A 13978-nucleotide genomic window follows, 5' to 3' on the forward strand; every position below is an offset into this window, starting at 1 on the left:
ATGTGTCTAGCATCCCAAGGAGCAAATCAAAAATGGTATCTTGATAGTGGATGCTCGAGATACATGACTGGTGATGAATCCTAATTCATTACACTTGATGCTAAAAATGAAGGGATGGTCACCTTTGGAGACAATGGCAAAAGAAAGATCATCGGTATAGGTAACATTGGTATTACTCCCTCTAAGTATATTAAAAATATTTTATTAGTAGATAGTTTAAAACATAATTTATTAAGCACAATCAATTTTATGATAAAGGATACAAAGTTATTTTTGAATCTTCATAATTAAATCAAATCTTTTAGATCTAAAAATTAGCATATTTGATATGTTTAATTTAAGTTTAGTTCTAAAATTAGAATGATTAAAAATTTACATCAAACTGATATAAGATTGTCCTGATATAGGGTTTACCCCCTATATTGTAAAGGTTGTCCTAGTTTGATGTGAATCAATTTTTGAAAAGATATTTTTAAAATATTTTAATCATTATTTTAGATTTAATTATATATATATTTGATATGTGTAAATTTAGTTTTAGATCTGAAATTTAATGTATATGTGATGCTTTTTTATTTAGATCTGAAACTACATATATTTGATATATGAAACTAATCTGCATTGTAACTAGTCCTATTAATGAAGGCATTAAATTTGTTAGGCATAGACATGGTAATATTTATATGGTAGATTTGAATAATCCTTCCAAAATAAACATGCAATGCCTAGTAGCTTTGAATGCCAAAATTAATGAGACTAGTTGGCTTTGGCATCGTAGGCTTGCACATATTAGCATGCATTCACTTTCAAAATTTATTAAAAAAAAATTGGTTATCGGCTTACTCAAGTTGAATTTTGAAAAGAATAGAATTTGTGATGCATGCCAACTAGATAAACAAATAAGTGTTTCATTCAAATCTAAAAATATTGTTTCAACTTCTAGGCCATTAGAACTATTGCATATGGATTTATTTGGACCTACCAGAACTACTAGTCTAGGAGGAAAATGATATGATTTTGTAATTATTGATGATTTCTCTTATTTTACATGGGTTTTCTTTTTGGCACATAAGGATGAAACTTTTCAAATTTTCTCTAAATTTTATTGAAAAGTCACAAATGAGAAAAGTTTTTCAATTCAAAATATTCGAAGTGATCATGGAACCAAATTTGAAAATCAAGATTTCAAAAAGTTTTATGATGAAAAAGGAATAGACCATAATTTTTCAGCACCTAGGACACCCCAACAAAATGGGGTAGTAGAAAAGAAAAATAGAACCCTTGAAGAAATGGCCCATACCATGCTATGTGAAAGCAACCTTCCAAGATACTTTTGGGTGGAAGCTATTAACACAGTATGTTACATATTAAATCATGCTTTAATTAGACAAATTTTAAAGAAAACTCCCTATGAGCTTTGGAAAGGAAGAAAATCAAACATTGCATATTTTCATATTTTTGGTTGCCGATGTTTTGTGTTAAATAATGGTAAAGAAAGACTAAGAAAGTTTGATGCAAAATCCAATGAAGTAATTTTTTTTGGTTACTCCTCTTCTAGTAAAGCCTTTAGAGTTTTTAATAAAAGAACCTTAGTAGTAGAGGAGTCAATACATGTTGTCTTTGATAAAACTAACGATCTTCCTTCAAGGAAGAATGAATGTTTTGATGATGCAGATCCTCTTATAGAAGGGATGAAGAAAATCACTCTAAAAGATTCAACAATTCAAGATGATGAAGAACATGAAGACAAACAAGATGAGGAAGGTGAAGAACGACAAGAACAACCTCAAGGTGCAAACAATCTACCCAAAGAATGGAGGTATGATCACAATCACCCCAAGGAACTAATCATTAGTGATCCTACACATGGGGTAAGAACTCGTTCTTCTCTTAAAGATGCATTCAATCATTGTGCTTTTGTCTCTCATCTTTGTTGCCCAGCTATGCAACCCAAGAGGGGGGATGAATTGGGTTTCTAAAAATTTTAAGCCCAACAGATTACTTATGAAGAACAAAACAAAGACTTTAATTCAATATTAATTACCTAAAGCAGGAATGCAAGAATATAATAAAGAACTAAAGTGAAGCGATAAAGCACACCACAAACACAAGGATTTATAGTGGTTCGGTGCTAACCTTGCACCTACATCCACTCCCCAAGCTCCTACTTGGGAATTTCAATCCACTATGCTTGTATTCAACCTGAATACAAAACATCGGAAACTCCGACACTAGCTATCCTAAGCTAGATCACTTATTTTCTGGGTACAAATAAACCCAAAATACTCCGATTTCAGGTTCGGATCAACCTTTTCTTGTTTTGGAAATCCTCCAAAAATAAGAACAAAAACTCACAAAGAGTTAGAAAATTTTGAGCACAGATTAATACAATAACAGCTCCTTTAAATGAGCGAATATAACAATAAAAACTTTACTCAAATGAAGAACCCCTTTTCAGATTTTCTCAAAGTGGATGAACGCTTGAACGAATGCTTGAGAAGAGGTTGATTGTTGATTGAAGATCTCTTGAAAGCTTTGGAAGATCTCTAGATCAAGGTTGAACAATAGGCTTGATAGATCCTCTCTTTGAAAGCTCTTGAATCTCTTTCACAATCTCTCGTGTGGATTTTGGATCCTCTTTTCTTTTTCTCTCAAATATCTCGTTGATCAGTTTTTCGTATATTTTTGGATCCTCTCAATGAATTTGATCTCTCATTTGATCTGCCGATTGATCTTCTTGTTTTCTCTCCAATTTGATCTACTATTTAATCTGCAATTTCTTTCACCATTTAAAGCATTTTATGATATTAGAAGCAAGAGAAAACAATTTAGGCAGATAAAGAGCCGTTAGAGCAATTTTAGGAAGCATAAAAGGCAATTAAAATAGACAAAAAAATAGCCGTTGCTGACATTTTCCATCGCAGGGGTCGACTCATGAGTCGACTCATGCTACAGGAGTCGACTCATGAGTCGACTTCTGTTGCACAGACCAGACAGTCTTGATTTCTGGATTTTTCGGCTCAAATCAACAGAGGTCAACTCATGAGTCGACTCATGCCTTGTGGGTCGACTCATGAGTCGACTCACAGGTCGTGCCAAGTAAAAAATCCAGCGTGCCATGGGAATTTTTTTGCATGCCAGTCAGCTCATAGTGCCATGAGTTGACTCATGAGTCGACTCATGCACTTCAAACCTTCATAACTTCAAAAAAATAAGTCCAAATACAATGAAATTTTCATCAATAGTTTACAAATCTTTTGTTTTACCAAGTGATACTATCAAATCAAGATTTTAGTGAAATTATGATTTTGCCCTTGAAGAGCATAAGGACTTTTTCAATTTTAAAATTATTTGTATCCCTTCAATCTGTTTTGTAATCATCAAAATCAATCTAGGAGCAACAATCTCCCCCTTTTTGATGATGACAAAACACTTGAACAAAAACATTTATGTTAATATATTAATTTCAAAAGAATCCATTATAGGTGTATATGCTTGAAAAGAGTATGATTCTTTTGGCATGTAATATAAATGGTCATATACAAAAATAATTTGTCCATTTGCTTAAGGATTTGAAGATATGCTCATTTGATTATGTGATTTTGGTGTTAGAACAGAAAACTTATTTTTGTTATCAGATTGAGCTGTATTTTGAAAATTCTATTTTCATTTGATTTTAGATTTAGCATCAGAGCAAAAAAAAATACTTATGTGCTTGAAAAAATTATGTGTGCCAAAGTATGTTTAAAAGTTGATTTTGAGCTTAAGTGTATTAACTCATTTTGAGCTTAAGATATATCAGAGCAAGAGAAAAGAAATAAATTTTGCAATGTATCAGAGCAAGAACAATAATTTTTACAATGTTATCCGAAAAGATTTTACAATGTATCAGAGTAAATGTTATAATATATCAGAGAAAATTTCACACTGCATCAGAGCAAATATCAGAGAAACTTTCACACTGTATCAGATTAAATATCAGAGAAACTTTCACACTGTATCAGATTAAATTTTATCATGTATCAGAGCAAGTTAAAAGAAATTTTAGGGTGTATCAGAGTAAATCAAATTTCTTAAGATGTATCAAGGTAAATTTCAAAAGATATATCTGAGCAAGTTTGAATTTTGAAATATATCAGAACATATAAAAAATTACTTATTTGCATTGTACTTATGATTTTGCTTTTTGTTTAAATTCTGTCTGATATCAATTTTCTCAAATTTTTTTTGTTTAATTTCTCAAAATACTATTTTTTTTTAATTTCTGAAATTTTGTTTAATTTCTTAATTTTTGTTTAATTTCTCTAAATATTTAATTTTTGTTTTGTTTAATTTCTCCTCCTTTTTGACATCATCAAATATGGTTAACTCTTCCTTTTTCTGAAACATTCTTTAATTTCTCCCCTTTTAGAGTTTATCACAGAAGTTTGCTCCCCCTTAATATAGCAATTATCAACAGCAAACAACAACAAAGAGAAGACAATTTTTCAACAAGAAGAATATATATAACCATAATATGATCATTACAAAAGGTAGAAAATGATTCCATTAAAAACAAAATTGTTTCAATACATAGTTCTTAAAAATAAAATTCAACCAGCTAATTGTCAATACATGGCCCCAAGGTATAGATCCTAGAACAAGACACTAACACCTAGGATATAGAAATGATCAAGATAAGTCAATGATCGGAGTCATCAGATATAGGGTGAGGAGATGATGGATCAGAAGTGCGTCCTCTACCCCGTCTGCCTCTGCCACGAGCAGGAGAGCGAGATGAACTGGGTGGCTGAGAACGCTGAGATGCTAAGGACTGAACAGAAAGGGTGAGTCTAATAGAATCAAGTACATTCAGTGCTCTGGAAATAGATTGAAGTAGAGCAGTGAACTGAGTGGTAGCATGCTCACTCGATCCTCGGATTTCTTTCCTCAGCAATTCATATCCACCTTCTAGTGCTCCTCTGAGCCTACCAGCCTCTGCAGTGAGGTCTGTGACCTCAATGATTGACTCCTGTGGTTTGGGATGGGCCAAAGCAAGGACTTGCCCCTGCAAGTCAAGAACTCTGCCAGTAAGTCTCCAGACTGTATCCTCAAGCTGCTGGATCCTGATGGACTGATCTGATATCATCTGAAACACAGTGGAGATGTGGGGAGTAATGGTCTGATCAGAAGAGGTGGCTCCAGGTGCAAAAGAAGTACTACCCCACTGGCTAGACAGCAAAGAAGCCACACGCTGTGAAATATGCTCGATCTGATCGTCAGCCAGTCTGAACTCTGAATGAGGTGCTCTGCTCTCTGGCTGATACACTGGTGTGGGCATCCTAGTAAACTCTGAAGGGCCAGCCTCAGTATCAGGAATGAACTGGGTATCTGGTGAAGCTGCCCTGAAGTCATGTACAGGAGAAGATGGACCTTCTTCTTCTACTCTGCCTTCAGTTCTGTCCTCAGCTCTTATTTCAGCTCTATCCTCAGTTCTTTCTTCAGAGCCCTTGATCCAACCACCAACAGTCTTTGTAATTCCCATTCGGTGCAGGCTGTGTTGGTTGAAAGTATCCACATGTGAGAGTTTGGTAGATGCCTCCCCCTCACAGCTAACTCCAAACCTCCTAAATACTCTAGTAAGGGCCATACCATAAGGCAAGTGTGCCTTGGATCTGTTTAAAGTTTCTCTCATGGCCTCTATCATAAGTGCAGGGAGGTTCAGGGGGGTCTGAGTGATGACATGAAACATGACACATACATCTCTGCTGGAAAGTAAGTCATGTCTACCACTCCTAGGAAAGAAGAGCTTTGAAACTATCTGATGCAGGACCCTCATCTCAATGGACAAAAACTTTGCTTCCAATTTGTTTAAATTTTCTGAATAAGTTTCTCCTAAAATAATTCTGATCCCCTCTTCTTTAATTGGGAGTTCCATATATGAATATCCTTCACTAGGCAACTGAAGTATTTCTCCCAATATCCTAGAATCCAGGCAGATATCAATTTCCTTTACAGTTGAAGTCACTGACCCATTTCCATAAAGTAGGTTTTGGTAGAATTCTCTAACAAGATCAACATAGGTGACTTCCTTAAGAGAGCAATAGAGTTCCCATCCTTTGTTTTTAATTTTGGTAGCAAAAGTAAAACCTTCTTTCTCAAAGAACCGAAAATCTATATTCTTCCCGGTTTCTACTTTTTTATCAGAAAGAGGATTTACACTGGGGCTTATGGAGGATTGAGAGGGACCTTGAGTAGGTACTGAAACTGGAGTGGGAGCAATAGAAGATTGAGCGGCTTGCCTTTTCTTTCTGACAATTTCTTCAGGCTCACGGATTGATTTTCTTCTTTGGGGAAGTTTCATCTTTGGAGCCATATCCACTATAGTAGCAGACAAGGAGACTTGAATTGAGTGGAGGAGGGATCACAAGAGAGTGAAGAAGGATTTTGGTGGAGAAAAAAAAGTGGATTTTGGAAGATCGGTAAAGTGCTAGGGCACGTTCCAACCGCGCCAAGCAATGCGAGAAAGCACAAAAAATTCCTTTTCAAGGAGGCGATTTTTGGTGGAGAGGAGGAGGGAGAATTGCTTCAAGTTGGATCCTTGGAAAAAAAGTTTGGAGAAGACGGCTTTTGGAAGGAGGACGATGAGAAGATGAGTCGTCTCACGAACAGGGTTTCAGTATAAAAACAATGAACCCGTATAAAGTTGGTGGGATTTACAAGTTTGCCATTGAGTCGACTCATGGGGGTCGACTCATGAAGTTCAGAAAATCAGGAAAAATGTGAATAAATTCCAGAAAAATTTGAAATTTTGAGTGAAGGAATTTTGCTCAATGATAAGTTTTTGGAATGATAAATTTGAGCTTTTGGGATCAAGATAGATGTTAAAAATTGAGCTCTAATCAATTCTTTGGAAATTGGGAAATTTTAGGCAAATGGATCTAGAATTCCTAGATTTCTCCTAATTTCACAAAGTCTATCCTCACTAAGGACCTTTGTAAAGATATCAGCTAATTGATTTTCAGTGCAAACATATTCAAGAATTTTATTTTTGTTTTGAACATGTTCTTTTATAAAATGATGTCTTATTTCAATATGTTTAGATCTTGAGTGTTGAATTAGATTTTTAGATAGATTTATGGCACTTGTGTTGTCACATCTTATTAGTGTTTCATTAAGTTTAATTCCAAAATCTTCGAGTTGTTGCTTAATCCATAAGATTTGAGCACAACAACTTCCGGTTGTAATGTATTCGGTCTCAGCCGTAGACAGTGCCACCGAATTTTGTTTCTTGCTAAACCATGAGATTAGGTTAACTCCAAGAAATTGGCAAGTTCTACTTGTGCTTTTTTATCTAATTTGCATCCAGCAAAATCAGCATCTGAATATCCTAATAAATTAATTTGTGAGTCCTTAGAGTACCATAACCCTAGAGTTTGAGTACCATTTAAGTATCTAAGGATTCTTTTAACAGCATTCAAATGAGATTCTTTAGGATTAGATTGATATCTAGCACATAAGCAAACACTAAATATGATATCAGGCCTACTTGCAGTTAGATATAATAATGAGCCAATCATACCTCTATAGTATTTTAAGTCTACGCTTTTACCTTCATCATCCTTGTCAAGCTTACATGAGGGACTCATTGGTGTGCCAATTGGTTTGCAGTTCTCCATTCCAAATCTTTTGAGTAGTTCCTTGGTGTACTTGCTTTGGGTGATGGAGATTCCCTCTTTTGATTGTTTGATTTGGAGTCCGAGAAAGAAAGTGAGTTCTCCCATCATGCTCATCTCGAACTCCCCCTGCATAAGCTTAGCAAAGTCTTGACAAAGGGATTCATTAGTACACCCAAAAATTATGTCATCAACATAAATTTGTACAATTAGCATATCATTTTGATTTCTTTTAATAAATAGGGTTGTATCTACATTGCCTCTTGAAAAACTTTTATTTAGTAAAAATTTGCTTAGCCTTTCATACCATGCTCTAGGTGCTTGTTTTAGACCATATAAAGCTTTATTTAATCTAAAGACATGATTAGGAAAAGCATGATTTTCAAATCCAGGGAGTTGTTCTACATATACTTCTTCAGAAATATATCCATTTAAAAATACACTTTTAACATCCATTTGAAATAATTTGAATTTCATAAAGCAAGCATATGCAAGTAGAAGTCTAATAGCTTCTAATCTAGCAACAGGTGCAAAGGTTTCATCAAAATCAATTCCTTCTTCTTGATTATATCCCTTAGCAACCAGTCTTGCTTTATTTCTAATTACATTTCCATGCTCATCTAATTTGTTTCTAAAGACCCATTTTGTGCCAATTATTGAATAATCTTTAGGTCTTGATACTAAGGTCCAAACATTATTTCTTTCAAATTGATTAAGTTCCTCTTGCATAGCATTAATCCAATTATGATCATTTTCAGCTTCTTCAAAAGTTTTAGGTTCAAGATGAGATACAAAAGCACAATGATTAACTATATCTCTAAGTGAAGAACGGGTTTTTACCCCATGCATAGGGTCACCAATAATTAACTCCTTAGGGTGGTTGTGAACATACCTCCATTCCTTGGGTAGGTCATTTGTACCTTGAGGTTATTCTTGAATTTCTTCACCTCTTTCATTTTGTTCGTCTTCTTGATCCTTGTCTTCTGAAGTTGCTGAGTCTTTCAGAGTGATCTCCTTCATACCTTCTATTAGTAGCTCTGCATCATCAACACCCTCATTCTTCCTTGAAGGAAGATCGTTAGATTCATCAAAAACAACATGTATGGACTCCTCAACTACTAAAGTTCTTTTGTTGAAAACTCTAAATGCTTTACTAGTGGAGGAGTAACCTAGAAAGATTGCTTCATCTAATTTTGCATCAAATTTACCAAGTTTTTCTTTGTCATTATTTAATACAAAATATCGGCAACCAAAAACATGAAAATATGCAATATTTGGTTTTCTTCCTTTCCAAAGTTCATAGGAGATTTTCTTTAAAAATTGTCTAATTAAAGCACGATTTAAAATGTAACATGCTGTGTTAATTGCTTCCGCCCAAAAATATTTTGGAAGGTTGCTTTCACAAAGCATGGTACAGGCCATTTCTTCTAAGGTTCTGTTTTTCCTTTCAACTATCCCATTCTGTTGGGGTGTCCTAGGAGCAGAGAAGTTATGGCCAATTCCATTTTCATCACAAAAATTTTCAAAATCTTTATTTTCAAATTCAGTTCCATGATCACTTCTAATATTTTGAATTGAAAAACCTTTTTCATTAGAGACTTTTCGATGAAATTTAGTGAAAATATGAAAAGTTTCATTTTTGTGAGCCAAAAAGAAAACCCAAGTAAAACGAGAATAATCATCTATAATTATAAAGCCATATCATTTTCCTCCTAGACTGGTGGTTCTTGTTGGTCCAAATAAGTCCATATGTAAGAGCTCTAATGGTCTAGAAGTTGAAACAATATTTTTGGATTTAAATGATACTTTAGTTTGTTTACCTAGTTGGCATGTGTCACAAATTCTATCCTTTTCAAAATTTAGTTTTGGCAAACTGAGAACTAAATCCTTTTTAATTAATTTTAAAAGAGAATGCATGCTAATATGTGCAAGTCTACGATGCTACAGCCAACTAGTCTCATTGATTTTAGCATTCAAGGATACTAGGCATTGCATGTCTAATTTGGCTAAGTCATTCAAATCTATCATATAAACATTGCCATGCCTATGTCCTATAAATTTAATGCCATCGTTAATAGGACTAGTCACAATGCAAACAGATGATTCAAAAACTACTTTATACCCTTTATCACAGAATTGACTAATGCTAAGTAAGTTATGCTTTAAACCTTTAACTAGTAAAATATTCTCAATGTATTTGGAGGGAGTGATACCAATGTTACCTATCCCGATGATCTTTCCTTTGCCATTATCTCCAAAGGTGACCATCCCTCCATCCTTAGCATCAAGCGTGATGAATTGTGATTCATCACCAGTCATGTGTCTCGAGCATCCGCTGTCAAGATACCATTTCCTGTTTCCTTCTTGGGATGCTAGACACACCTGCAAGCAAAGGTCAAGTCTCTGTCTTAGGTACCCAAGCTTTCTTGGGTCCTTTTGGGTTAGTCAAAATGGTTCCTTTTGGAACCCATATTTTCTTTATAGTTGTATTGGTAGATTTAAGGCATGTGTATGATTTATGTCCTATTCTACCACATTTGAAACAAGTAATATTTGTAGACTTGTTACTTGGATAATTTACATAAATATCCTTCAGAAACTTTTGTTTCTTCAGAGGTTTATAGCCAAGTCCAGCCTTATCATATATAGCTTTCTGATTTTCAAGGATCATATTTAGTTTGTTTGAACTTAAGGTGAACTTATCTACTATAGATTTCAGCTTGTTAATTTCATCCTTTAAGTTTTGATTTTCTTGACTCAAGGTGAATTTTTTAATTGAAAGAATTTCAGCTTGTTTCACTAAGGACTGATTTTTCAATTTCAGTTCTTTGTTTTTCTTCCCTAGTTTCTTTAATTCATCAATTGAATCATAGAATGCTTCATGCAATTCTTCAAATGTGAATTCACTGGTGGATTCAGAAGTTACCTCATTTTTATGTGCCATCAGACACAGATTGGCTTGTTCTGTTGAGGTTTCCTCGTCGGAGCTTGAGTCATCACTCGCACTCCAAGTCGCCATCATTGCCTTCTTTTTGAACTTTTTGGGACCTTTCTTCAGTTGTGGACATTCGGATCTGAAATGTCCCGGCTTCTTGCACTCGTAGCATGTAAGGGGTTGATCTTTCTCTTTTTCTTTGCTTTGTTCCCCTTTTGTGAATTTCTTTCTCATCCCCTGTTTCCTTTTTCTTAGAAACTTCTTAAATTTTTGGGTGATGAGTGCCATCTCTTCATCCTGTTCTTCATCTTCAGATTCATCCGTTTCATAATCAGGCGAAGTTGTGGATTTGAGAGCAATGGTTCTTTTCTTTTTGACTTCATCCTCTTGATGTTGCTTCATGCTAAGTTCATAAGTCATCAAGGATCCAAGAAGCTCTTCTAGAGGTAGAGTGTTCAAGTCCTTTGCTTCTTGGATGGCAGTCACCTTGGCTTCCCAAGTTCTTGGCAGTGACCTGAGAATCTTCCTTACAAGTTCACTGTTAGTATAAGATTTGCCAAGACTCTTCAAACCATTAATTATATCAGTAAAATGAGTAAACATGGCAGTTATGGACTCATCATGCTCTATATTGAATAATTCATATTTATGTACAAGCATGTTTATTTTAGACTCTTTTACTTGATTTGTTCCCTCATGGGTTACTTCTAACCTATCCCATATTTCTTTAGCAGATGCACAAGTAGAAATGCGATTGAATTCACTAGCATCTAGTGCACAATAAAGAACATTCATGGCTTTGGCATTTAATTGTGCCAATTTCTTGTCAACCTCATCCCATTCTTTCTCGGGTTTGGTTGACTTCTCACCATCTATAATCTTGGTGGGTGTGTGAAGACCATTCACTATGATACTCCACATATCATAGTCGAGTGCTTGTATGAAAATCTTCATCTGAGCTTTCCAATAGGTGTAATTAGACCCATTGAAAAGTGGAGGTCGGTTTGTTGATTGCCCCTCGGCTAGAGAAGTACCAACATGGGTTGCCATAGATCTTTGACTCTTTGATTGTTAGATCAAAGAAGGGCTAGAGCACCGGGCTCTGATACCACTTGTTGCCCAGCTATGCAACCCAAGAGGGGGGGTGAATTGGGTTTCTAAAAATTTTAAGCCCAACAGATTACTTATGAAGAACAAAACAAAGACTTTAATTCAATATTAATTACCTAAAGCAGGAATGCAAGAATATAATAAAGAACTAAAGTGAAGCGATAAAGCACACCACAAACACAAAGATTTATAGTGGTTCGGTGCTAACCTTGCACCTACATCCACTCCCCAAGCTCCTACTTAGGAATTTCAATCCACTATGCTTGTATTCAACCTGAATACAAAACGTCGGAAACTCCGACACTAGCTATCCCAAGCTAGATCACTTGTTTTTCGGGTACAAGTAAACCCAAAACACTCCGATTTCAGGTTCGGATCAACCTTTCCTTATTTTGAAAATCCTCCAAAAATAAGAACAAAAACTCACAAAGAGTTAGAAAATTTTGAGCACAGATTAATACAATAACAGCTCCTTTAAATGAGCGAATATAACAATAAAAACTTTACTCAAATGAAGAACCCCTTTTCGAATTTTCTCAAAGTGGATGAACGCTTGAACGAATGCTTGAGAAGAGGTTGATTGTTGATTGAAGATCTCTTGAAAGCTTTGGAAGATCTCTAGATCAAGGTTGAACAATAGGCTTGAAAGATCCTCTCTTTGAAAGCTCTTGAATCTCTTTCACAATCTCTCGTGTGGATTTTGGATCCTCTTTTCTTTTTCTCTCAAATATCTCGTTGATCACTTTTTTGTATATTTTTGGATCCTCTCAATGAATTTGATCTCTCATTTGATCTGCCGATTGATCTTCTTGTTTTCTCTCCAATTTGATCTGCTATTTAATCTGCAATTTCTTTCACCATTTAAAGTATTTTATGACATTAGAAGCAAGAGAAAATAATTTAGGCAGATAAAGAGCCGTTAGAGCAATTTTAGGAAGCATAAAAGGCAATTAAAACGGGCAAAAAAATAGCCGTTGCTGATATTTTCCGTCGCAGGGGTCGACTCATGAGTCGACTCATGCTACAGGAGTCGACTCATGAGTCGACTTCTGTTGCACAGACCAGACAGTCTTGATTTCTGGATTTTTCGGCTCAAATCAGCAGAGGTCGACTCATGAGTCGACTCATGCCTTGTGGGTCGACTCATGAGTTGACTCACAGGTCGTGCCAAGTAAAAAATCCAGCGTGCCATGGGAATTTTTTTTGCGTGCCAGTCAGCTCATAGTGCCATGAGTTGACTCACGAGTCGACTCATGCACTTCAAACCTTCATAACTTCAAAAATATAAGTCCAAATACAATGAAATTTTTACCAATAGTTTACAAATCTTTTGTTTTACCAAGTGATACTATCAAATCAGGATTTTAGTGAAATTACGATTTTACCCTTGAAGAGCATAAGGACTTTTTCAATTTTAAAATTATTTATATCCCTTCAATCTGCTTTGTAATCATCAAAATCAATCTAGGAGCAACAATCTTGAACCTAAAACTATAGACGAAGCTGAAAAAGATTATAATTGGATTAATACAATGCAAGAAGAACTTAATCAATTTGAAAAAAATAATGTATGGACCTTAGTATCAAGACCTAAAAACTACTCAATAATTGGTACAAAATAGGTATATAGGAATAAATTGGATGAACATGAAAATGTGATAAGAAATAAAGCAAGATTAGTTGCAAAAGGTTATAATCAAGAAGAAGAAATTGATTTTGATGAGACCTTTGCACCTGTTGATAGATTAGAGGTAATTAAACTTCTACTTGCATATGCTTACTTTATGAAATTTAAATTATTTCAACTGGATGTCAAAAGTATCTTTTTAAATAGATATATTACTGAAGAAGTCTATGTAGAACAACCCCCAGGTTTTGAAAATCATGCTTTTTCCAATCATATTTTTAAATTAAATAAAGCTCTATATGGTTTGAAACAAGCACCCAGGACTTGTTATGAAAGATTAAGTAAATTTTTACTTAATAATGACTTTTCAAGAGGAAATATAGACACAATACTTTTCATTAAAAGAAATCAAAATGATATATTAGTTATACAAATATATGTTGATGACATTATTTTTGGATCTACTAATAAAACTCTTTGTCAAGATTTTGTAAAGCTCATGCAGGGGGAGTTCGAGATGAGCATGATGGGAGAACTTACATTCTTCCTCGGACTCCAAATCAAACAAACAAAGGAAGAAATCTCCATCATCCAAAGCAAGTACACAAGAGAATTACTTAAGAGATTTAGAATGGAGAACTCCAAACCAAT

The sequence above is a fragment of the Elaeis guineensis genome, chromosome 5, assembly GCF_000442705.2.
Source record: "Elaeis guineensis isolate ETL-2024a chromosome 5, EG11, whole genome shotgun sequence".
Lineage (NCBI taxonomy): Eukaryota > Viridiplantae > Streptophyta > Magnoliopsida > Arecales > Arecaceae > Elaeis > Elaeis guineensis.